This window comes from Felis catus, chromosome F2 (assembly GCF_018350175.1).
Source record: "Felis catus isolate Fca126 chromosome F2, F.catus_Fca126_mat1.0, whole genome shotgun sequence".
In the NCBI taxonomy this organism is placed as follows: domain Eukaryota; kingdom Metazoa; phylum Chordata; class Mammalia; order Carnivora; family Felidae; genus Felis; species Felis catus.
Window position 1 is genome coordinate 46,840,222 of NC_058385.1, and position 25,849 is coordinate 46,866,070.

The window sequence follows — 25,849 nt, forward strand, 5'->3', positions numbered from 1 at the left end:
CCCTACATTCACCAGACTTGCTCTCGGACATGTAAGCCATCATGTTGGGTGAAGGTCCTTTTGAAACGCAGATGTAATGATAGCATCTCCCGCACTGAAGAGCACATTTCTGCTTAAATCCACTGAAATTTGATTGCACCAGGACTGCAGCTCTGCAAGAAAGCCTAGGAAGGTATCACTTCTCCCTCTTATAGATGGGAAAATTGGCCCAAAGTCACAGAGTTAGTAAACGACAGAAGGCTGGCCAGCAAAGTCCTGGCCCCCTTAATTCACTCAACGAACGTTTACTGAGCACCTATTATGTTTCGAGCACTAAGAATACAGCTGTGTCTTGTTGACAGACAAGATCTCTGCCTTAGGGGAGAGATCTTTTGGGAGAGAGAGGCAATAAACATACACACTGATTAATTTCTGATTAATTTCAGATAGGTAAGTGCTACAAAGCAAATAGAGAAACAGGACTAAAAGGGACTGAGAGAGGTGAGAAGTACCCCAGCAAGAGGCCTTGGGGGAGGCTTCTCTGAGAGGAGAGAAGGGTCATGGAGAGGACCACACCCTGTGGCAGGAACAGGCTGACCTGGGGGTGGTAAAGGGAGAGTGTGGAGACCGAGGGAACAGGGGCAGGAGATGGGCCCAGAGAACTGGCAGGGGCAATGTAGGTCCCGGTGAGTTTGTTTTTTATTCTAATTTCAGTGGAAGCCAATCTATGAGAGATGGTAAAACAAAGGGCAAATACTGTTAGCTGTCATATTTTCAGTAAGTTCCTGCCCTGGGGGTGGGGATCCATCATCTAGAGTGCCTCCAGGTTCAAAGACAAGCACTAACCTGTTGTTAGCACACAAATCACTTCGCCCAGGGGATTTGTTCCTGGGGAGAAAGGAGGAAAGGAAAAGCAATACCACCGTCCTTCCTCACTCTCCACCCCTACCCTGCAGAGCACTTAGGCTCTCTCTTGAAATCATGCTTCTTAACCTTGACTCTCATGGGAATCATTTGGAGAGTTTAAAAAGTGTGTGTGTGTGTGTGTGTGTGTGTGTGTGTGTGTTTAATTAAGCCTGCTCTCAGCAATTCTGATTCAACTGGTTTAGGTTGAGAGACTGAATATACAAATGGACAACAGCCAGACTTTATATGACAATAGAATTCTGACCCGCTATCTGCAGCAACCAGCCCAGGAAACCAACACAGCCTTTGTAGCAACTGGCCCCAAACACTCCGTACTTAATATCTGTCAGCTTTCCTAATTTTGGCCCCTGCTTCCAGGGAAAACCAACCAGGGAAAGTCAACTATGCACCCCTAACCAATCACATTGCATGCCCCACTTCTGGTCAGCCCCCTTCCAGCTTTCCCATTTCAACAACCCCGAATACGGCATACCTAAAAGCCTTCTTTTTTTTCTCCACTCTTCTGCCTGACTTCGAGTCTCTCTCTCTCCCTCTCTCTCTCTCTCTCTCTCTCTCTCTCTCTCTCTTTTAAATTTTGTTATTTAAATTAACCGGTTTATCATAGGCTCGCAATGTTTCACATGGTGAAGCTTCTACTGGTCTTTCAACGCCTTCAGTCTTCTGATGGCCGACCTGACTGTGACAGCAGAAATGGCGATATAGGTCCAGGCACCACCTGTTACGGTTTTCATGCAGAAACCACAATGCCAGATCCCCACAGCTTGTCTTTTCATTTTGGTTTTGCCACAGAAGGAGCAAGTGCACTTGGCATGCTGGCTTATCTCATTTTCCGGAGGGAGGCACCATAACGGGTCCCGCATTTACCCACAATCTGAACCTTCTTGGTGCGTTTAGCCGTGTCGCTGCAAACTGGGTCTGAGCCCAGAGAGCCTGCCTTTGAGTCTCTACCAAATGCAGAGGATGGTAATGTTTGATTCTCCTGCTAGGGCAAGCTCCAAAGAAATAGCCTTTGGCCTCACTCGATTGCTCTTCACTTATTTCCAGAGGATACAGCTCAGAAATCGGTTGTTTTTAAAAGTCCTCTGAGGGGCGCCTGGGTGGCGCAGTCGGTTAAGCGTCCGACTTCAGCCAGGTCACGATCTCGCGGTCCGGGAGTTCGAGCCCCGCGTCGGGCTCTGGGCTGATGGCTCGGAGCCTGGAGCCTGTTTCCGGTTCTGTGTCTCCCTCTCTCTCTGCGCCTCCCCCGTTCATGCTCTGTCTCTCTCTGTCCCAAAAATAAATAAACGTTGGAAAAAAAAAAAAAAAAAGTCCTCTGAGTGGTTCTCGAGGCATCTGGGTGGCTCAGGCAGTTAAGCATCTGCCTTCGGCTCAGGTCATGATCTCACAGCTCAGCTCGTGGGTTCGGGCCCCACGTTGGGCTCTGTGCTGTCAGCGCAGAGACCGCTTGGGATCTCCCCTCTCTCTGCCCGCCCCTGCTTGTGCTCTCACTCTCAAAATAAATAAATAAACTTCAAATAAAAAAAAAAAGTTCTCTGAGTGCTTCTGATGTACAACCAAGGTTGTGAACCCTGGCTGTAAATAAATGGTTCTTTTTTTCTTCTTCTTCCACGATTTTATTTAAATTCAAGTTAGTTAACATAGTATGTAGTATTGGTTTCAGGACTAGAATTTAGTGATTCATCACTTACATGTAACACTCAGCGCTCATCACAAGTTCCCTTCTTAATGCCTGTCACCAGTTGAGCCCATCCCCCCACCTCCCCTCCAGCAGTTTACTTTGTTCTCTCCAATTAAGAGTCTTTTATGGTTTGCCTCCCTCTCTGTTTGTATCTTATTTTAGTTTTCCTCCCCTTCCCCTATGTATGTCTGTTTTGTTTCTTAAATTCTACATATGAGTGAAATCATATGGTATTTGTCCTTCTCTGAATGACTTATTTCACCTAGCATAATATACTCTAGTTTCATCCACATCATTGCAAATGGCAAGATTTCATTGTCTTTGATGGCTGAGTAATATTCCATTGTGTGTGTGTGTGTGTGTGTGTGTGCGCACACACATGTACACCACATCTTCTTTATCCATTCACCAGTTGATGGACATTCGGGCTCTTTCCATAATTTGACTATTGTTGATAGTGCTGCTAGAAACATCCGGGTGCACGTGACCCTTGAATCAGTATTTTTGTATCCTTTGGATAAATACCTAGCAGTGCAATTGCTAGGTCATAGGTAGCTCTATTTTTAACGTTTTGAAGAACCTCCATATTGTTTTCCAGAGTGGCTACACCAGTTTGCATTCCCACCAGCAGTGTAAGAGGGCTCCTCTTTCCGTATCCTCACCAACTGTTGTTACCTGTGTTGTTGGTTTTAGCCCTAAAAAAGTGGTTCTTAAAGTTTAGTCCCCAGACCAGCAAATCAGCATCATCTGGTAACTTGTTACAAATGCAAATCCTATATAACTTGTGTTATTTTCAGGCAATTTCCTTCTATGCTCAGTTTCTTGGGAGTTTTTATCATAAAAGGACATAATTCAAATACTGTTTCTGCATCTGTTGAGATCATGATGTGATTTTTAGCCTTCATTCGTTAATGTGAAGTATCATATTAATTGATTTTCATATATTGAACCATTGTCGCAGCCCAGAAATAAATCCAACTTCAGTATGGTGCATGATCTTTTTAACGTGCTGTTAAATTCACTTTGCTGGTATTTTACTGAGGATTTTTGCATCTGTATTCATCAGAGCTAATATCATACTCAATGGTGAAAAACTGAAAGCTTTTTCTCTAAGACCAGGAAACAAAGCAATGAGGCTGGCTCTTTGCTACTTCTATTCAGTATAGTACTAGAAGTTTTAGCCAGAGCAATTAGGCAAGAAAAAGAAATAAAAGATATCCAAATAGGAAATAGGAAATGAAAATGTCTGTTAGCAGATGACATGATATTACATATAGAAAACCCTAAAGACCACACACACACACACACACACACACACACACACACGTTAGAATAAGTGAATTCAGTAAAGTTGCAGGACACAAAATCAAGATTCAAAAATCAGTTGCATTTCTATACACTAAAAATGAACTATCTGAAAAAGGAAATTAATAAAATAATTCCATTTACAATAGAAGTAAAAAGGAAAAAATACTTAGGAATAAACTTAACAAAGGAGGTAAAAGATTTCTATTTTGAAAACTATAAAACACTGATGAAAGACATTAAAGAAGATACAAGAAAGACATCCTCTGTTCATGGACTAGAAGACTTAATATTGTTAAAACGTCCATACTATCCTAAGCAATCTACAGATTCAATGCAATCCCTATCAAAATCCCAATGGCATTTTTTACAAAAATAAACAAATACTAAAATTCATATGGAACCACAAAAGACCAAGAATTGCCCAAACAATCTTACACACAAAGAACAAAGCTGAAAGTATCACACTCCCTGACTTCAAAATATGTTACAATGTTACAATAACCAAAAAGTATGGACTGGCATAAAAACAGACATAGAGACCAATGGAACAGAATAGAGAAGCCAGAAATCACACATATATCACACATATCCACACATATACAGTCAACTAATCTTTAACAAGAACGCCAAGAACATACAACGGAGAAATGATAGTTTCTTAAACAATGAGGAACAGGCAAATAAGCCCACAATGAGGTATGAGCTGACACCTGTTAAGACGCCTATTAGAAAAAAATAAAAGGCATCAAGTGTTGGCTGAAGACGTGAAGACACTGGAACCCTTGTACACGGTTGGTGGGAATGCAAAACTGGTGCAGCCACTCTGGAAAACAGTTTGGAGGTTCCTCAAAAAATTAAAAAGAGAACTACCCTATGACCCAGCAAACCCACTTTTTAGTATTTGTCCAAAAGAATTGAAATCAGGATCTCAAAAGATATTAATTAGGACTCCAGTGTTGATGGCAGCGCTATCCACAACAGCCAAGGTGTGGAAATGTGGAAATGACCTAAATTGATGGTCATTTCCTAAAATGACCATCCCCTGATGGATGAATGGATAAAGAATATGTGGTCTATACATGCAATGAGATTATCTGGCCTTAAAAAAAAAAAAAAAGGAGGCAATCCTGCAATTTGTGACAACGTGGATGAACCTTGAGGACCTTATGCTAACTGAAGTCAGTAGTCATAGAAAGACAAATATTGCATCATTCCACTTAAATGAGGTATCTGAAATGGTCAAACTCATAGAATGAGAGTAGAATTGTGGTTATTTACCAGGAGCAGGGAAGAGGGGGAAATGGGGAGTTGCTAATCAATGGGCATAAAGTCTCCACATGCAAGATGCATAAGCTCTAGAGATCTGCTCTACAACACTGTGCCTATAATTAACATATAATATGGGGCGTTTGGGTGGCTCGGTCGGTTGGTCAAGCATCTGACTCTTGCAGGGAGCCTGCCTGGGATTCTCTCTCTCCCTCTCTCTCTCTCTGCCCCTCCCCTGCTTGTGCTCTCTCTCTCAAAATAAATAAATAAACATAAAAAATTTAAAAATGTATAATACGTTATACTATGATGCTAAAATAATACTGTATTCTACACTTAAAACTTTGTTGAGAGGGTAGATCTCATCTCATGTTAAGTGTTCTTACAACAATAAAATAACTAGAAACTTAAACATAAAATAAAAAAGAAGTGTAAACCCATAGGCAGTACAAGACCTACTGAATCAGGCACTTTGGGGGTGAGGCCCAGCTGTCTTTAAAGCCCTCCGGATGATTCTGGTGTGTGCAAAAGTTTGCAAACCACTGCCTAAATAAAGTTTGAACAGATATTTAACAATATCGGTTTGAAGGGTCACCATATCATTTAGCTTCCTTAGGGTGCCCATGTGTCTTCAAGTTGGAGGAATGTTATCTTTACCCACGAATAAGAACTTATTGAGCACTTACTGTATGCTTGGTGCTCTTCTGAGTGCCTCACGCACATTAAATTTTATAACAGTACCCTGAGGTAGAAACCACTATTTATTTATTAAAACAATTTTTAATGTTTTTATTTATTTTTGAGAGAGGGATAGAGAAAGCGTGAGCGGAGGAGGGGCAGATAGAGAGGGAGGCACGGAATCCCAAGCACGCTCCAGGTTCTGAGCTGTCAGCATAGAGCCCGGTGTGGGGCTCGAACTCATGGACCACAAAATCATAACCTGAGCCAAAGCCAGACGCCCCACCAACTCAACCACCCAGGGCCCCCTAGAAACCATTAGTAATCCTATTCCTAGCAGAATCCAAGCCCAGGGAATCGGACACCAGAGCCGGGTACACAATGTCCCCCTTCCGGCTCAAACTCTCTGGGAGCATGTAGCTCACTGCCTGGCACAGTAAATAATAAATTCTCATTAGTTCATGAAGTGAAATGTCAAAGATACGGGTCCTAAAAGAATTCTGATAGAGTGGTATGTCCAGGGGTAGAGGTGGGAGATAGCAGTGGAGGGGGGAGGAGAGAAGAGGAAGGGAAAGGATAGGCAGAAGGAAATGTGGGCCTATCAGGTGCTTGAGAGAGGATCTGAAAGGAGGAAACAGAAACAACAATGTCAAATGTTCATTCATTGCCAAGTTTTGGGGTGCCCAAGGTCAGCCATGGGGCCCTAATATTCTGGGGCCATGTTAAGTTACTGACCAGAAAGGAAGCAAGGTCAAGCCAGAGCCTATGGGGTGCTTTGAGGGAAGTCCAGAATGAGGGAGTACAGGTTTGATTCCTTGAGGCTCCCTATCTTTCCCTTTCTGCAATAGTCCCATCTTGGGGCTCCTTCTGAAGGCATCTCTACCCCCTCACCCATGTACCATGTCTATGCCAAGAACTTTGAGCCACAGACCCTCCTTTGGCCAACATATGTAAGAAATTCTACAAGTTGAGCTACAGACAGTAGGATTGAGAAAATGAGGAAGACTGCATCCTGCCCGCAGGGAGCTTACAGTCTAATGGGGAGGCAGACATACAAACAGGAAGTCAAGAGGGCAAGCTCCAGAACAGGGTATGAACAAAGCCTTGAGACCCCAGGAAGGACTAACGCAAAGCTTCATAAGGGAAGTAGCATAGGAACAGAGCCTTAAAGGGTAAGTAAGAGTATCTGAGACCAAATAAGATAGGGAAGGGGATTCCAAGCAGAAGGAAGAGCATGACCTAAGGCGGCGTAACGAAAGCGGAGCAAACGGTAAGGAATTGAATGCTTTCATGGCTGATGCAAAAGAAGAAAGCACAGAAAGGACAGGGAAGGTGGAAGAGCTCATGGGAGATGTGGGGAAGAAAGGCGGGGTCAGATTAGTTGGGTCTTTATTAGCATGTAAATACCCACTGAAGCTGGCTTAAGCTAAGGAGAAAAGTTTACTATAAAGAAACAGGAGGGGCGTCTGGGTGGCTCAGTCGGTTGAGCAGCCGACTTCAGCTCAGGTCATAATCTCGCGGTCCGTGAGTTCGAGCCCCGCATCGGGCTCTGTGCTGACAGCTCGGAGCCTGGAGCCTATTTCAGATTCTGTGTCTCCCTCTCTCTGACCCTCCCCTGTTCATGCTGTCTCTCCCTGTCTCAAAAATAAAAACGTTAAAAAAAAGAAAAGCAACAGAAAATCTCTCATGACCCAAAGGCAGGGGCACACCAGGATGCCAGGAAGAACTCAAACTTGGAGGTAGAAGGTCAGGGTGAGTCCAGGCAGTGTTCACTCTCCATCTTTTTCTCTGCTTCTCTCTGTAGACGGGCATCTCTTTCCTTCTCTCTCCCTCCAGACAAGAATTCTGCACAATCCAGTTCATGTCACAGAACACCTGTCCGGCTCATAGCTCTAGAGTTTACATGAGACAGACTCAGGCACAGAGAAAGTAATTCTGTGGTTCCAAATCCAATTTCTTGGGGAGAGAACTCTGACTGGTACGGCTCCAGTCATGGGACTACCCCTGGTCCAATCTACTATGGCTAAGAGGTAAGGTCACATTTTTGCAAATATGGTGACTGGCAGCCCAACTCTGCATGGAAGAGGGAACAGTTCCCAGAGGAGGGGGAATCTGTGGCTCATTTTGGGGTGAATATCCTGGAAACTCCAGACCATGGCCTTGTAAGCCACAATAAGGAGTTCAGACGTTCAGACTTTATCCTATAGGCAACTGGAGGAACTTTATCCTATAGGCAGCGGGAGAGACTGAAAGCTGGGAGTCCACTGGGGAAGTGTTGAGATCACCCAGGCCATAAAACAATGAGACCCAAACTAGGGCAAAGGTGGTGAGCATGGAGAGGCCTTTTTTTTTTTTTTTTTTCAACGTTTATTTATTTTTGGGACAGAGAGAGACAGAGCATGAACAGGGGAGGGGCAGAGAGAGAGGGAGACACAGAATCGGAAGCAGGCTCCAGGCTCTGAGCCATCAGCCCAGAGCCCGACGCGGGGCTCGAACTCCCGGACCGCGAGATCGTGACCTGGCTCAAGTCGGACGCTTAACCGACTGCGCCACCCAGGCGGCCCTGGAGAGGCCTTTTAAGGACTGAAATGTGAGGACTTGGTAACTGCATGAGAATGAAGGCTGATGGTGAAGGAGCCAGGACACCCCCCGGTTTCCCGCCTGGGAAGACAGGCAAGACAGTGGATGACGCTAAGTGGGACAAGGGCTGCAGAAGAGGAAGAATTGGGGGAGGGGCGCACAGAATACAGAGTGTGGGAAAGGGAGGCTAGTTGAGAGCACACTGAATTTGAGAAGTGACGAAGAAACCGATGGTTCCCATCCCGTCTTCCTTCCCCAGGTCTCCTGAAAGAAGCCGCATTGCTCACATAGGAAAATCGGGGGGCGTCATAAAATGATTCTCATTTGGGTTGATAATTGTGAAATCAGAAGGAAGCTGAGTGTTTGGAGTCGGTCAGTGTGTATGCCAGTCAGCTGTGCGAGCTTGAGGAAATTACTCAGCCTGGGGCTCCATTTTCCCATGTGTGAAATGGCATATCCAGCTGACCTCAAAGAATTATCGTGAAGAATCAGTGTGATAAAATCTGTAGAGTCCTTACGGTATGGATGGCCCTCGGGAGGTGGTCGTTAAGATCAGGCTGTTTTCCTCCATCGCATGAACTGGAACTTTGCCCTGTGCCAGGCAGAAATGCGGCACCCACCGCCCCAGGCCTGAGGCTGGCTTTTCCTGATAAACAAGCCCATCCACTCCCCGCCATAAATGGCTCCGGAAATCAAATGAATCGAACCTACCTACTATTTAACTGATGAACTCGTCTCTACATAGCTGCTGAATCCTAAATGGATTCCAAGTTTGGGTCTGTGCTGACCATCAACGGACTCTGATGAATCTGACTATGTCGGTCAAACTGATGGTGAAGACAATAACACAGCCACCTATGTTGCCTACTGCCTGTTGAGCACCGTTCTGGGGCTGGACGGAGCATAAACTCATGAAATCCTCACCAACAACTCTATGCAGTCAGAACTCATTACTAGTGTCCCCATTTTGCAGAGGAGGAGACTGAGCTCACAGGCGTATCCAGTCACAAATACCGCATAATTCACCCTCTTGTTTTTCACCGTTCTCCAGAATACGTCTCACTGCATTGCTTCCCAAGCCTGCCTCGGCCCAGCGTGACAAACGTCGAACACGACTTCAGGGAGGACTGATTCCCTCTTAAAAACAAGATAGAGCAGTCAGCTCCTTCGCCAATCTTTCCGTGTATTTGAATATTCTCTTTTGAGGAGGAAAGGGACTCCTGCTAGGGAAGCAGAGGTAGTCATGGCACGTTTGAGCCATCCTGGGGCTCTACTTCCTGTCACAATTTAGGGTGGGGGCAGGGGGCTATAAATATCTGAACATACCCATAAGGCGTCACCCCGCAGGTGGAGGCTGCCTACAGTACTTGTCTCAGGAGACCCGGTCTCAGAATTGCTTAACTCTATCAAGATCCTTAACCTTTGAGAGGTCAAGGGCCCCCTTGAGAATCCAAGGAAAGCTGCTGCCTCTGTCCTCATTAAAATGCACGAGGAAGGGGCGCCTGGGTGGTGCAGTCGGTTAAGCGGTTAACCGTCCGACTTCAGCCAGGTCACGATCTCGCAGTCCGGGAGTTCGAGCCCCGCGTCAGGCTCTGGGCTGATGGCTCAGAGCCTGGAGCTTGTTTCTGATTCTGTGTCTCCCTCTCTCTCTGCCCCTCCCCCGTTCATGCTCTGTGTCTCTCTGTCCCAAAAACAAATAAATGTTGGAAAAAAAATTAAAAATAAAATAAAATAAAATAAAATAAAATGCACAAGGAGGACGTTACACAAAACCCCATGAAGTTTGGGGAGTGCAGGGATGCCCTGAAGCCCAGCCCTGAACCCCAAGTGAAGCGGCTCTGCCACAGAAGACGGACAAGCCAAGGTACTTTAATCATCCCTCCAAATTCAGTCTCAGCTTATTAACTTGTACTGTAGCTCCCTGGAAATTTCTCTGTAACACTCAAATTTATATGCTCACTGAGCGTGCTCTGCCCTTGAGACACTTGGGAAATTAGCTGCAGAGACCGATTCGGATGGGCAGGCACAATTTCTCACCCGACGTGGCATTATATCGGGAATCATGCCCTGCCTTGCCAGCCTGGGGTACAGACTAATGTTGTATCTCTTTGAAAATTTCAGTTAAGGGACTCTGAATCTTCACCTTGATTGTCATGGAAACTCTCTGTTCTTATTGAAAGGTTGTCCTACCCTAAATAATTTCTGAAACCTCTGAGAAACGGTTACATAGTCTGTGACCAATCCTTCTAGCTGCTCCCGAAGCCCACCCTACCACCTTCTGGACAGACGTTGTGCGGGTCAGTATATGAAATGCTCCGTGCCCTTGAGCGAGCCAGTAGCTCAAGAAGGAGTTGTCTTCAAGCTCCTTAATTTGAACGGTCACCAATATTATCCCACCCTATGAAATGGCATATGTGAAATGGCATATCCAGCTGACATGGCTGGATGGTGGCAGCGGTGATGTGGGGGGGGGTCTTAATAGTTTCCATGGAGGGGCGCCTGGGTGGCGCAGTCGGTTAAGCATCCGACTTCAGCTCAGGTCACGATCTCGCGGTCCGGGAGTTCGAGGCCCGCGTCAGGCTCAGAGCCTGGAGCCTGTTTCCGATTCTGTGTCTCCCTCTCTCTCTGCCCCTCCCCCATTCATGCTCTGTCTCTCTCTGTCCCAAAAATAAATAAACGTTGAAAAAAAAAATAGTTTCCATGGACCAGTTCTTCCAACTAACACATTGCTTCATGTATTGCTCACGTGGTAGATGGTAAAGACGTTCCATTGAATCGAGGGCTACGGAATATAATTGCTCATAAACCCACTAGTCCAGTAACATAGGTATATAAATGCAATGTATTTATTTATGCATTAAACCATTCAAGTGGGAAATTACCTGTAATGGATTCCAAGCCGGCGTACATTTGGGTACCCTTCCTCCAGCTCCTGCCAGCAGGACAATTCTAGTCCACAGATTTAAGTAGGCAGGAGTCAGGGGTCGGGATAGGAAAGGTCTGGTCCAAAGACATCTCCCTTCTATGCTTCCCCAGGGCCTGAGTTTAATAAACGCAGCACACATGTACCCTAAGAGAGGGTAGTAACTATCTGGCTAACATTCTCACTCTCTCTTGTGAATGTGTTTAACTAGACAGCCATCCTCTCAGGGGCTCACAGGTCATTCACAGCTGAGAGTAGAAAGACTAATTGGAGGGTTGAAAGGAAGACCTAAAGCAAAGTTGGGAAACCACAGCAGGATGTTCAGGGCAGCCAGAGAGCAGTGAGTATCCGGAGGGCGAGACTCCCATCAGATGGGAATGATGGAGAGAGGAGAGAGACAGGATGTCTAAGACGAATTTCACCTCATTCATAATTAGGCCCAAGGCCAGTACTTCTCTTCCCAGACTCACCCAAGACGTGCCGAAGATAATAATTTAAGGCCTATTTCTACAAGGGTCAGATGAAACGTCTTTCCGCAGAGCTTCCGCAGAGCTTGATGTCACTTAGGTCCTGCCTGATTTCTTCTTCCCATTGGACCTGTGATAAATGCTGATTTCCAAAGTCATTCTACAATCCCTTGCAAAACAAACCACCCCAAACTTAGTGGTGAAAACACCAACCATAGCTACCTTGAGTAACGTTTGAACCAAGTATTTGAGCCGTCTATTCTGAAGCTAGACACGAAAATTATCTGTAAACATTGAACTTTGCTTTTTTTTTTTCCTTTTCCTGCAGAGGTATGGGTTAACAATTTTGACACTACTTTATGTATATCCTAAGATTAAGAAAATAGAACAATATATCATGGTTCATAGGAACCAGGTTTTTCACTTTTGGAAAAGGAAGTCATAAATATGGAGAAGGAGAGAGTTAAAGTGAAGCTCTGTGGTGTTGGATCGGAATTCGAGAAATCAGTATAAACTTAGGGTTTGAACCAATGGTTTTTAATACAAAGGGAGAGATAGAAAATAAAGTGTGGGTGTATATGTGTGTGTGTGTGTGTGCATGTGTATACAGACATATACTTCCTAGATCTGGCCAGTAAGAAAGCCAAAAAGCAAGGACACTCTGGGAGCAATAGGCATCCCAGGAACCCCGATTTTGGTTTCTAAATACTTTCCCTCTAAAAGGAAAGAGGACGGGGTGCCTGGGTGGCGCAGTCGGTTGAGCGTCCGACTTCAGCCAGGTCACGATCTCGCGGTCCGGGAGTTCGAGCCCCGCGTCCGGCTCTGGGCTGATGGCTCGGAGCCTGGAGCCTGTTTCCGATTCTGTGTCTCCCTCTCTCTCTGCCCCTCCCCCGTTCATGCTCTGTCTCTCTCTGTCCCAAAAATAAATAAACGTTGAAAAAAAATAATAAAAATAAAACTGATTTTTATAAATAAATGAGGAAGAAGGAAATCTCTTTCAGTAGAATACTAATAAATGCAGAAGGAAGGATGAAATCAAAAGTCAGCCATCATGGTTCATCAATTGAATCATCAATGGATACTAAAGCGAGGGGATCAAAGTGTCATGAGAAACAGGATAGTCACATGATCTCAACATATCACTCTGTGAGATACTTATTAATTACAAAGAAAATGATAGTAACTTTATATGGACAAAATTTTCAGACACCATCATAACCCCATTCAAGTTTAACATCACCTGATCCCTTCTACCATATTTCGGCCAAAAAACGTATAACCTGAATGTAATCATGGGGAAACACCACAGAAACCCAAACTGACAGACATTCTACAAACTAAATGGCCAGTAAGTATTCTTTGCAAGTGTCAAGGTCATGAAAGACAAAGAAGGGAGAGGAACAGGATGGGTCCAGGTTAAAAGAGATTACAGAGAAAGGACAACTGGATGCAGTGTGCGAACCAGGATTTTCTTTGGCTAAAAAGGATGCCTGGGGGGCAACTGGCAAAACGTGAACAAGGTGTGGAGATCACATGATGGCATTTATTAAAATGTTGACTTTTTGATATTATAATTATACTAAGTTTAAGGAAGATAGGGTTCTTGTTCTTAGGAGATACGACTGAATCGTGTAGGGGTGAAGAGATATTGGGACTTCCTCTCAAACAACTGAGAACGGCCGGGTGGTGTGGGGTGGGAGGAAATGTTAACATCTGGGTGAAAGGGATAGGAGATTTGGGGGGGGGGTACTATTTTTAGATCTTTTCTGTAAGCCTGTAATTACATCACAACAGAAAGGGTTTAAAAACAACCATTTGCGGGGCGCCTGGGTGGCTCAGTCGGTTAAGCGTCCGACTTCAGCTCAGGTCACGATCTCACGGTCCATGAGTTCGAGCCCCGCGTCGGGCTCTGGGCTGATGGCTCAGAGCCTGGAGCCTGTTTCCGATTCTGTGTCTCCCTCTCTCTCTGCCCCTCCCCCGTTCATGCTCTGTCTCTCTCTGTCCCAAAAATAAATAAAAGTTGGAAAAAAATAAAAACAACCATTTGCGGGGCGCCTGGGTGGCTCAGTCGGTTGAGCGTCCGACTTCAGCCAGGTCACGATCTCGCGGTCCGTGAGTTCGAGCCCCGCGTCGGGCTCTGGGCTGATGGCTCAGAGCCTGGAGCCTGTTTCCGATTCTGTGTCTCCCTCTCTCTCTGACCCTCCCCCATTCATGCTCTGTCTCTCTCTGTCTCAAAAATAAATAAACGTTAAAAAAAAAATTAAAAAAAAAAAAAAAAAAAAACAACCATTTGCTTGTTCCTCCTGCTTCTGTGGATTGCCTGGGTTTAGCTGGTCAGTTTTCCTTCTGGACTTACTTGGGCTCACTTGTCTCTACAGTCGGATGTCAGCTGAGACAGGAATGTCCAAGACGCCCCTGCCCTCGTCCTCTCTCATCTTCTCTGGTGACAGTGACTGGGGGGCCGGGCTCGGAGGGGCAGTGGGGTCAGGGTCTCAGCCTCAGGGCTTTTCCACATGGCCTCTCCAGCTAGGGAGCTTGACAGAGTTCGATGAGGGAAGCAGAATCAAGCAGAATTTCTATATGTGCTACAGAACAAGGGGTTTGTTAAATGAGCGAGACCTTACACAGCTGAGGGACAAGTTGGAGCTTGCAGGGAACCTGAGAAGACACGCACTTCAGCGGGGGAAGGACGACGCACAGAAGGCTACTAGAGAAGACCGTGGAGGCTGTCGCCTGCGTCTGGGAGTGAGTCGCTATTGGTCAGCGGAGCTAATGGTCAGGAAAATGAGCGAATCACAGAGTCAGGAAGGGCGAGGACGAGCTCGAGTCTTCCGGCACCTCTGCTCGGTCTCTCTCGGCATTTAAAACACCACAGTGTTCAGAGAACGTTGGTCACTGTTTCCCTTCTGCCTTCCAGGTCTCCTACAAATTTCTCTTTGGCCAAGTCGAAGCTGGAACCACAGAGGGAAGGAGACTGTGACAGACATAGCTCTAGCTTCGCCATGTGATGTCGTGTAAAACCACCGTAAGGGAAAAAGAGAAAGGACCGTAACTGAGGATTTAGAACTTGGTGGGATTCTGTGAGCACACTTCTTGGAGCCAGAAAAGGACTCCCAATGGAAAGGTCATAATTAAGGACCCCCAATAAGCTTCATAAATATAATAAAAGCACAGTGAAGCACACCATTTTTCAATGGATGGCATCAAACTGTATCTCCTAGGTACCAACAGTCTCCAACGAAACCTCAATTAACCAGAAACATGGCTGAAGTTTAAAGCTTAGGCTAAATTCTTTCGAGAGGGCAAAAGCAACGCAAACTCGTATCAGAGATTTATCCCAAACAGTTTTCTGGCTGGAGCGCACAATTCTTATTTTTATACTCCTTGGTACTTACAAGGCACTGCTCTAAGGGCTTCGTGTGCGGGAATTCATTTAATCCTTGCCACAGCCCTGTAAAATAGGCATTATGATCACCCCCATTTTATAGGTGAAGACACTGAGAGGTTAGACGCTTGCACGCTAGTAAGTAGCAAAGCCAGGTTTGGACCCCCGTGCAGTGCTCGAGGCTGCTCCGAACCAGTGGTCTAAACTGTCATGCTCAGCCTCCTATACCATCCACACTCAGGGACTGGGCAATAAGGACGTGTTTCCGGAGTAACAGCCTTGGGCAGGGTCCAATACTCTCGTTTGTAATAAACTTGTGTATTCCTCAATCAGCCAAGACTCACAGTTTGCCATGTGCCGGGCACCACGATAGGCTCTGGGCTTACCACACCAAGCAAACGCCGACTCAGACCTGGGCTCGTGGAGCTTCCAGTCCAGGGGGCTCACGAGTGAGAGCGTCCTCGCAGGCTGCGGTAGGTATCCTTAGGACGAGTCGGCAATCAGTGACGGCATAATTGGCTGCATTTTCCCTGTACTACAGCAGGGAAGCATACATCTCCTGGAGACTTTTCTACTAAAAGCGTTAAAGTCGTTTTTAAATCTCACTTTCCCCGAAAAGCCCACTACTCCAAACATCTCTGCTCCCAGCCTGCCCCCACTTGGTCCCTCCCCTGGAGCCCCAAGGCTCAGGCAGCGCTGGGTCCGCCCACCTCCCTGCCTCCCTCTGATTGGCTAATTTTCCCTTCTCTTCCGAACGCTGCTTTCACCCGCGTTGGGTTTGTTGGGCTCCCAGCCCTCCTGCCTCAGTTACAAAAAAAGGTAATTACCCAGATTAAGGGAAAACAAGTGGTTGGCTAATTATGAAGTAGCCTTCCCTGAGAACACCGAAGACGTTTTAAGATTGTACACAGCTGTCTCCCCATTAGGTCACGCAGGCCTGGAAACTAGTCAGGGTTTTTTTTTTTTTTTTTTTAACGTTTATTGATTTTTGAGACAGAGAGAGACAGAGCATGAACGGGGGAGGGGCAGAGAGAGAGGGAGACACAGAATCTGAAACAGGTTCCAGGCTCCGAGCTGTCAGCACAGAGCCCGATGCGGGGCTCGAACTCACGGACTGCGAGATCGTAACCTGAGCTGAAGTCGGCCGCTTAACGGACTGAGCCACCCAGTCGCCCCCAGTCAGGGGTTTTAAATCTCTCCAGGGGCGCCTGGGTGGCGCAGTCGGTTAAGCGTCCGACTTCAGCCAGGTCACGATCTCGCGGTCCGTGAGTTCCAGCCCCGCGTCGGGCTCTGGGCTGACGGCTCGGAGCCTGGAGCCTGTTTCCGATTCCGTGTCTCCCTCTCTCTCTGCCCCTCCCCCGTTCATGCTCTGTCTCTCTCTGTCCCCCAAAAAATAAATAAACGTTAAATCTCTCCAAAGGGAACAAGCGTGGGAAATGTATAATTTAAACCAAAACAACCCCTCTTGCGCCCTAAGAGCTTGAGGTGGTTAGAATGTGCCTCCGTCCTAGGGAAAATTAAAGGTAGAGCCTCTGCACTGGCTCTCCACCTAAACACAAGGAAGGGGCTTCTTAGGAGCATCTTATGGCCTTTCAGAGTAAAGAACACAGTGCTCTGTCTGGGTTACTGTTTTGTCTTGGGGGTTGAAGTCGGATGGGGTGAAAACATAGGGAAGCAAAACAAACATTGGAATGGACTTTGTGCGTTGTTTGAAGTCATTGTGTCTATTCATTTCACACACATAGAATTTCTGTGTTTTTAAATTGAAGACTTAAGAGTCTCAACTCCTTACGAATAAGCATGTGGTGAGGTCTCGAAATGTTTGTGTCCCTGCAAAATTTATACGCTGAAATCCTAACCCCCACGGTGATGGTATTAGGAGGTGGAGCCACAGGAAGTAAGTGGTTCATGAGGGTGGAGCCCTCATAAGTGAGATTAGTGCTCTTATGAAAGAGACCCCAGAGACCTTGCTTGCTCCTTCTGCCCTGAGAGGTTACAGTGAGAAGACAAGGGTCTCTGAGGAAACAAATGCTCAACAGACGCTGAATCTGTTGATGCCTTGATCTTGGACTTACAGCCTCCAGAATGGTGAAAAATACATTTCTGTTGCTTATAAGCCACCTAATCTATGGCATTTTATTATAGCAACCGGACTGAATTAAGACAACATGGAAACTCCAAAACCTGTAGTAACTCATGACTCACCAGTAAAGTTGTCTCCCTAAGGCTGGAGGGCAGGGATTAATTGTCACAGACTACCAGTCTGGAGATCTCTCTTGTCCGGGAAGAGAGAGGACACAGAATTGAATACAAGAGAGGCTAATGTCTGGGAGGAGACAAAAGCCCCAAACAGGGGTTTCATCTCTGTATTTGTTGAGCTTTCAAGATCTTACACACGTGGTGAACGTGGAGAAGACAATCAGACAGTCATCATCAACTTGTAAGAAGCAAAGGGTCTGGGGGGCAAGTGGAGTTTGTGATCAAAGTACAATAGTACATTGGCGTCAGATGGAAAGTAATTTCCTGCAGGTGATATAACAAGTTACTCATGATCTCATTACAATATTTGGCTAGCTAAATTTGGGCATTTTTGCCCCGTGGTGGCGGCTTTCTGCCCTAACCCATTTATGAAAGTAGAACCTATTTCCCCACAGTTAGTCACTTAGTGTTGAGTGGTACTAACTAGCCTCCGAATAGTCCCTTCTCAGTGTGGTTGTGTGGTTCCCAGTTATGATGGGATTTCATTCAATCCTCACATCTCCCTCTGGAGGAACGAAGTGACGTCACTGCTGCTTACCCATATGCCAGGTTCTCCTGTCTTTCTGGCGGGGAGGATTGTGCTTCGTTGCCCCCTTGAAATAAGTTTTGGCCACTCAACTTGCTTTGGCCAATGAAATGTGAGTGAAAAGGACACATCTCACTTTTGCATGGAAGCATGCGAATTTGTCTTCCTACAGTGATCTTGGAAGCACATGCTGATACAGGGGTGCCTTAAGACCAAAGCGCCCTGGGGGTGCCTGGGTAGCTAAGTTGGTTAAACATCGACTCTTGGTTTTGGCTCAGGTCATGATCTTGTGCTTTGTGAGCTCAAGCTCTGCATCGGGCCCTGTGCTGACTGTGCAGAACTTGCTTGGGATTCTCTCTCTCCCCCTCTCTGCCCTCCCCCTGCTTGCTCTCTCTGTTTCTCTCGAAATGAATAAATAAACTTAAAAAAAATTTTTTTTTTTTTTTTAAAGACCAAAGTGCCCTGGAAAGATGAACCATCCTATGGAGAACAGCAGTCCTGGAGAATGACTGTGTCCGCCGTGGACTTTTTGCATGAGTAAGAAATAAACTTTAGCAGTATCGAGCAACTGGGATCTGGAGGGCCCTGTTACTGCGGCATAAAATAGCCTTCGATCAATATTACATGGTAGAAATGACCCAACTCTGGTTCTTGGTTTTTTTTTTTTTTCCACCTCCTCGGATGCTAGCCATCATGTAAGAAATGCAGCCTTCCTGGGGCACCCGGGTGGCTCACTCGGTTGGGCGTCCGACTTCAGCTCAGGTCATGATCTCATGGTTCGTGGGTTCGAGCCCCGCGTCGGGCTCTGTGGTGACACCTCAGAGCCTGGAGCCTGCTTCGGATTCTGCGTCTCCCTGTCTCTCTGCCCCTCCCCCACACTCTCTCTCCCTCCGTCTCTCTCAAAAATAAATAAGCATTAAAAAAAAAATTTTTTTTTAAAGAAAAAGAAATGCAGCCTTCCTGGGACCACCATGCTGTGAGAATGTCAGGCTGCATGACAGGCCCTGGAGGATACGACACTACCTGGGAAGAAAGAGACCAAGGAATGTTAAATGTGCCGGACATTGGAGTACAAAGTCTTTTGGGTAGTGGGTCCTCCGTCTAGAACAGAGATAAACCATTCAGCCAAGCCCTCCACACATTCCTCACCTGCAAAATCATGAGCAAAATAAATGGTGGTTTTAAGCCATTCAAGTATTGGGGCATTTTGTTCCCTAGCTACAGATCACCAGAACGCTGAATAATAAATATTTTACAGTGACCAACAATTGTTTTTTGTTTTTTTTTTAACGTTTATTGATTTCTGAGACAGAGAGAGACAGAGCATGAACAGGGGAGGGGCAGAGAGAGAGGGAGACACAGAATCCGAAACAGGCTCCAGGATCTGAGCCGTCAGCCCAGAGCCCGACGCGGGGCTCGAACTCACGGACTGCGAGATCGTGACCTGAGCCGAAGTCGGACGCCCAACCGACCAAGCCACCCAGGCGCCCCAACAATTGTTTTTTTAAATTGCCCTGTCTTTAGTATATAAGTCCTATGTTGCAAGCTTCTATAGGCTATGAGTTCCAAATGAGATTAACATCAATGTCAAAATACAATCGCTCTGAGCCTCCAGCCCCTTGATTGCAACCACATAGACCCTGCTGTCATCCTTACTCTTCAGTTCCCCCCGTCACTCCGAGGAGCCCATATGTGCTCTCAAAATAGTTAGTGGCAACGACCATGGGGTGTTCAAGGCTACTTCTCTTGTGCTCCGAATCCCACTCATTCCTGTCCACTGCCTGAGACGCCACCAAAAACTGTCCCACCACCGCTGCTGCTCACTGGCCTTGTCACACGTGCTGTCCCTGTGTGCTGTCTCTCTAGTGGCCGCGACGCAATGCCCAGCCACCCACCTGCTCCCCCCTCTCCTACCACGCACAAGACCAGTAGCTTCCAGACAACTAGTGGGTGCAAAGCAGCCATCAGAAGGAACGCTGTGATCCTTCTCCCAGCTGTCTAGCCAAGATGCCCTGTTTGCACAATTCACAAGCATCCTGGAAAAAAAAAAAAAAAAAGCAACAAACGAACGAAAACCTCTATGTGTTCCTACACGCAAAAGCTTTTTAAGCATGGCAGAGAACTAGAAGATTCTTAAACCCATCTTTCACCTTAGACTTTTGCATCTCTGCCCACGCTGGACAGCAAGTTAGAGACGTGGGAGACCGCAAACTCGGGAAGGTATCCACACCAGAGGACAGGAAGCAGCCTCAGAGAAAGAGCAGACAAAGAAAATGAAAATGAAAGGCAGAGGTGGGGAGGGGAAGGGAGTGAAGGGGAAGGCATCCAGCCTGGAGCAGGATTCTCCAGCACTCAGGAACAAGGCTGTAAGTGCCAGCTTAATAATGAATGGACCTAGTCAGCTCCCCGGGGAGCCCCTGGAGCCTCTATTCCTGAGGCAGTTGAATTATTGATGGAAAATATGTGATGTTCTGGCCTGCGCTGACAGCTGCAAGACAAGCTGACAGCAATTTAAATTGATTCTGCCCCCAATAAAGTGGAGGCCACTTTCTGATTTTCAGAGACGCTCAAGGCCCCTGTGGGCGGAGATGGTGAGGGACGCCAGGTTTCCCAAGGGTCCATGCCTCTCCCTCAGGTCTGGAAGCAGCAGGAGATTCTCGCCAGAATCATGGGCTTACCCAGTGCTGTTTCTTACTTTTGCGTGAGTCCCCGGAGACCCCGGATAGCTTTTCCACCTCTCTGAGCATTGCTCAACAGTCCCATGTCCCACTAGGATCGCTCGGTCAAGCTCACTTCCGGATGGAGCTGGGCTTCGCAAACAAAGCACCACAACCTGGGTGGCTCAACAACACAGCTTTATTGTCTCCGCTCGGGAGGTTGGAGATCTGAGATGGGGTTGGTTCCCTCTGAGAGAGGCGCTCTTCCAGGCCTTCGTCCTGACGATGGTGGTTTGTTGGCAATCGTTGGTGTTTCTTGACTTGAACCTGAATCGTCTCAGTCCGTACTTCATCTTCACATGGCATTCTCCCAGCGTGTGGGTCTGTCTCCATGTCCAAATTTCCCCTTCTCATAAGAACACAGCCATGTTGGATTAGGGCCCACCTCAGTGGTCTCACCTTGACCTGGCCAGGTGTTCGATGATCCTGTTTTCAAGTTAGTGTCCCCCTAAGGGTCCAAAAGATTCTATTGCTTCATTTTGCCTTATATAAGCATACCACATCAACACATTGTTCACCTTAACTTTACACGATGTTATGTATCAATTAGATCTCAATAAAGATGGGGAGGGGGGGAAGAAGCAGTGGGGGAAAAAAAGTCCCTATTACCAAGCAAGGTCACGTTTGCAGGTCCTGGGGCTTAGGGCCTCAACATCTTTTGTGGGGGACACAATTCAACCTGTAACCAAGTCCTTTACACCAGACTTGGCTTTCTTTCCTCTGCACTGACTCCAGACCACCATCAGTGTAGAAGACTCTGAAGTCACCTATCTCTTAGGCCCAACCCAGGGCATCCTGGCTCAATCCTGGAGCTCTGTGAGAGCACCCATTCAGGTGAGTGTTCCAATCCTAGAAGGCCCCGGACCCTGGGACAATATAGTGCTAAGTGTCACTGTCATCAATCTTGCCAGCTTCTCAAGGGCTCACACCATTCCTGTGCACCTACTGTGTGCAGGAACCAGTCGAGCCAAGCTGCTAAACCACACAGAGGGTCTAAAGGGTGACAGTCAACATCATGGAAGTATATTTGCTACACTATTCATGTTATCTCAAAGGCTAGCAAAAATATCGGATTTTCTCCACCCCTGAGGTCACCCCCAGAGCACAGAGCAAGCCCTCAAAGGACTTGGTACTAATCCCAGCTTCCACTGAAGATCATCTGAGTGACTTTGAGCAAATCACATAAGCTCTCTGGAACTTTCTTCCCTCACCTATAAAGCACATGCACTGATCTAGGTATTTCTAAGCTCTCCAGCACTAAGACTCGGGACAGGAGGGCAGAAATCAGGCAGGAAGCAGTGTGATGTATGGTGATATCTATTTCCCCTAGAAGCGACATGGGGCAGGTTCATCGATGTAAACTTAGGGTCCAGCATACCACCTGGAGTATGAAAAGTGTTCGACCGATATTTGTCGACTAAATAGAAGGATCGAGGAATTAATGAATGTCATGGCAGTGCAATTTTTTTTTTCCATAAGTTCCAATGTTTTTACCTGATCTGAGACAGGCTTGAGGAGCGGGATTTCCTGCAGGCATGAAGGAAACTAGACACCCCCAACTAGACAGACACAGCTGCAGCACTGGGGGGCCTCGGTATCCCCACACCAGAGAGCAGGGACCCTGGTAAGGAGACCGCCACTGAAGGCTTTTCTGGAACAAATTTTGTCTTCCCATTCTTCACATCCTCTTTTCCCAGCCACTGCTCACTTGTTCTCTTGTGGACACGCCCACTCTCTCTGACATCCACTCAACAGCTAACGCACAGGAAACTCTAACGTTCGACCATGGCCCCATCCCAGGGAAATTTCCCAAGGAAGGGTAAAAACACCAGGAGGGAGTAAAAAGCGGGGCATGGCTTCAGTGTGCTTGTGTGTAGGGGGCAGAATTCAAGAGCACAAAAAAAAAAAATCCCTCTGGGATTAAAAAAAAATGTGGGGGCGCCTGGGTGGCGCAGTCGGTTAAGCGTCCGACTTCAGCCAGGTCACGATCTCGAGGTCCGTGAGTTCGAGCCCCGCGTCGGGCTCTGGGCTGATGGCTCCGAGCCTGGAGCCTGTTTCCGATTCTGTGTCTCCCTCTCTCTCTGCCCCTCCCCCGTTCATGCTCTGTCTCTCTCTGTCCCAAAAATAAATAAATGTTGAAAAAAAAAAATGTGTCAGATTTTCTTTCTCTCTCTAGAACTGCTCTTGTTGTCCTTCTCTCACCTTCCAGAAGTGGCTCCCGCTCCTCTGCTCAGGAACAGAAAAATGAGAAGGTGGCATATGCACAGGAGAGATAGAGGCAGAGGGGAAGGAGTGGCCCAGAGAATGATGAACAGAGTTCTGGGGGAGGGGGGGGCGGTTTCCTTTTTACCAGAAAAAAGGAGAAAATTATGGACAACTGGCATCTCAGCAAAAGAGAACTTGAACACTCTAGCCTCTCCCGGCCCTGCCAAGGCCTTGCACAACTGCCTTTCAGACTCTCTGCCTTTCAGAATTGCTTCATCCGGCCCTGGGTCCCATGACCTCCCTCGTTATCTGGATAACTGCCTAGGGCTGGCCCGGGGGGGACAGGGTACAGCTTCATTTGGGGAGCAGGCTTTGGAAGCCAAGGGGAGGTGTGGTGCTGGGTATTGGGGATGCACAGATGGGAAGACACGGTCTCTGCCTTCCAGCACAGGCTGTAACAGAGGTTCCACGGCCACTCTGGGACCCACGGAAATGAATTCTGAAGGCCACACGAGAGCCTCAGAAAGCTTTCACAGAGGAGCTGAGGCTTTAAGGACAGATAGGCGTTTGCCAAGTAGAAAAACAAGGAGGGCCTTCCAATCAAAGGGAACAGCATGTGCAAAGGCACAGAGGTGCAAAGGAACCCTGGATGCTCTGTCGGCCAGAAACAGTTAAGTATTGTTGGATTGCACCGCTCAGGGTGGGAAGGGGCAGGAAATGAGGTCGGGCTGAGAGCTTTGGACTGTTACTTGAGGATACAAAAAAGGGACACGGTGAGGTTTGTAATCCAGGTAGAGCACTACCCAAGACGATGCAATCCGGAAGAGAAGGAGGCTCTATAGCCTGAATGTTTGTGTCTCCCCCACCGCCCAGACTCGTATGTTGAATCCTATTGCCCAACGTGATGGTATTAGGAGGCGCTTAGGGCATAAAGGTGGAGCCCTCGTAAGTGGGATTAGTGTGAAAGACCCTACAGAGCTCCCTTGTCCCTTCCACCAAATAAAGACACAAGGAGAAATCTGCCACCCAGAAGAAGGCCCTCACCCGATCGTGCCGGCACCCCGATCTAAGACTTCCAGCTTCCAGAACCGTGAGAAATGAACTTCGGTTGTTTCTAATCTACCCAGCATATAGTATTTTATTGTAGCAACCCAACTGGACTGAGACAAGAGCCAAGAAGAGAATGCAGCTCTAGAAGCGGCATGGCAAGGTGGAGGTCAGGGGCTTGGTGGTACCTGGTCACTGGACAAGTTCCTCGGTCTCTCTGGGTCTTTCCCGTGAAATGGGCATAACAGAATCTGCACTTCAAGGTGAGGTCATTAGGGGAAATCACGCAGGTGCCTGGCTGATAGGAGGCCCTCGATGCACAGAAGCCATGACTAGCTGGGCAGGGCAGACCCACTTAGTCACCCAGAGATTAAGTTCAATGATCTGTGGGCAGCCTCTCCCACCAAAAAAAAAAGCACAAGAGGAAAAAAGGATTGGAGTTTACTTATCGTGGTGTTTTAAGGATGGCCACACATTCTTGGACACTCCTCCCATAGGTGGGTGGGTTCTGGGTCCCCTCCCCCTTGAGTTTCGTAGGCTCTGCGCATCCACACAATGGAATGTCGTTCAGCCTAAAAGGAGCGAAGCACTGACACATGCTACATGTGGATGGACCTTGAAGCCATCATGCGACGTGGAAGAAGCCAGACAGAAACGGCCACGTGTTCTAGGATTCCACATACACGTGATTTCCGGAGTAGGCAAATCCCCAGGGACGAAAAGCAGGTTGGTGGTTACCAAGGGAAACGGAGACAACGGCTTGATGGGCTTGCGATTTGTTTTGGGGGTGATGAAAACGCTTCAGAACTCCATAGAGGTGGTATTTGCACATCACTGTAAATGTACTCAACGCCACTGGGCTGTTCGCTTCAAACACTGGGCTGTTCATTTAAACATGGTTGATTCCATGTTACGTGAATTTCACGCCAACCACAAAAGGTAAATGTAGTTGCTTTTGTGGAGCGTGACAAAGTTCTTCTCATAATTCGGGGATCTTTTCTCCCCTCATCCAGGGCTTCCAAAAACATTTTGCATTTGTCGAAAATGACACTTGCCGGCCCGTCACAGGACTGAGTGAAGAATAAGAGAATAAGCCATGTTGTTGGACAAACTCAATAGCTTTCTAAGTGTTACCAAAATGCTAAAAATTATTTTTATCATATTCATTATTGGGAGGTACTCAGAATAATATTGGTTATATATATATATATATATATATATAGTCCCAGTAGTTTTAAGTATCTTATATGTGGGGGCGCCTGGGTGGCTCAGGTGGTTAGGCGACCGACTTCGGCTCAGGTCATGATCTCACGGTCCGTGAGTTCGAGCCCCACGTCAGGCTCTGTGCTGACAGCTTAGAGCCTGGAGCCTGCTTCTCTGTGTCTCCCCCTCTCTCTGCCCCCTCTCTCTATGCCCCCTCCCCTGCATCTCTCTCTCAATAATAAATAAACGTTAAAAAAATTATTAAAAAACAGTATCTTAAACATAGAAAAAATCCATTCTTTGTGAACACTTAGAATTTGGGGATTCCACTTATAGTGCTGCAGAGAATTGTTCTCTTATTAGGAGCCTAGGATAACATTTTGAGGAGGAGACATCCCACACGTTAATGCTTTGTGCGGGCAAGTGGCTAATAGAAGCAGGGAAGGAACGAAGTTTGCTTCTAGGGACTGCATGTTGCATGCAGCGTCTGCGGCGGTGCTAAGAAATTGTGAGTTGGGGGGAGTCACTGGGAATGCTTTCGTGAGCTGAGGGGAAATTCTAGGGAATGAGGACACCGTGGAGTTCTGAGGCCCGGCCCCATGGTTTTGTGAGGGGATACAGGCCCGGGGAGAGCAGCAGAGAGCCAAGGGCTGGTGCAAAGCTTTGAGAGGACAGTGCTGCCCTAATTCCAGAGAGCCGAT

General features: G+C 47.0%; 1 long non-coding RNA gene and 1 pseudogene across 1 annotated transcript; one reads left to right on the forward strand and one right to left on the reverse strand.

The window, feature by feature from the left end:
- Positions 1 to 1,448: 1,448 nt before the first annotated feature.
- LOC101098116 lies at positions 1,449 to 10,465 on the reverse strand (annotated as a pseudogene).
- A 5,228-nt stretch (positions 10,466 to 15,693) lies between these two features.
- Positions 15,694 to 19,241, forward strand: LOC109496128. Its single transcript, XR_002151976.3, has 3 exons — positions 15,694 to 16,010; positions 18,428 to 18,513; positions 18,918 to 19,241. It is a non-coding gene; the product is annotated as an uncharacterized LOC109496128 (long non-coding RNA).
- Positions 19,242 to 25,849: the final 6,608 nt, after the last annotated feature.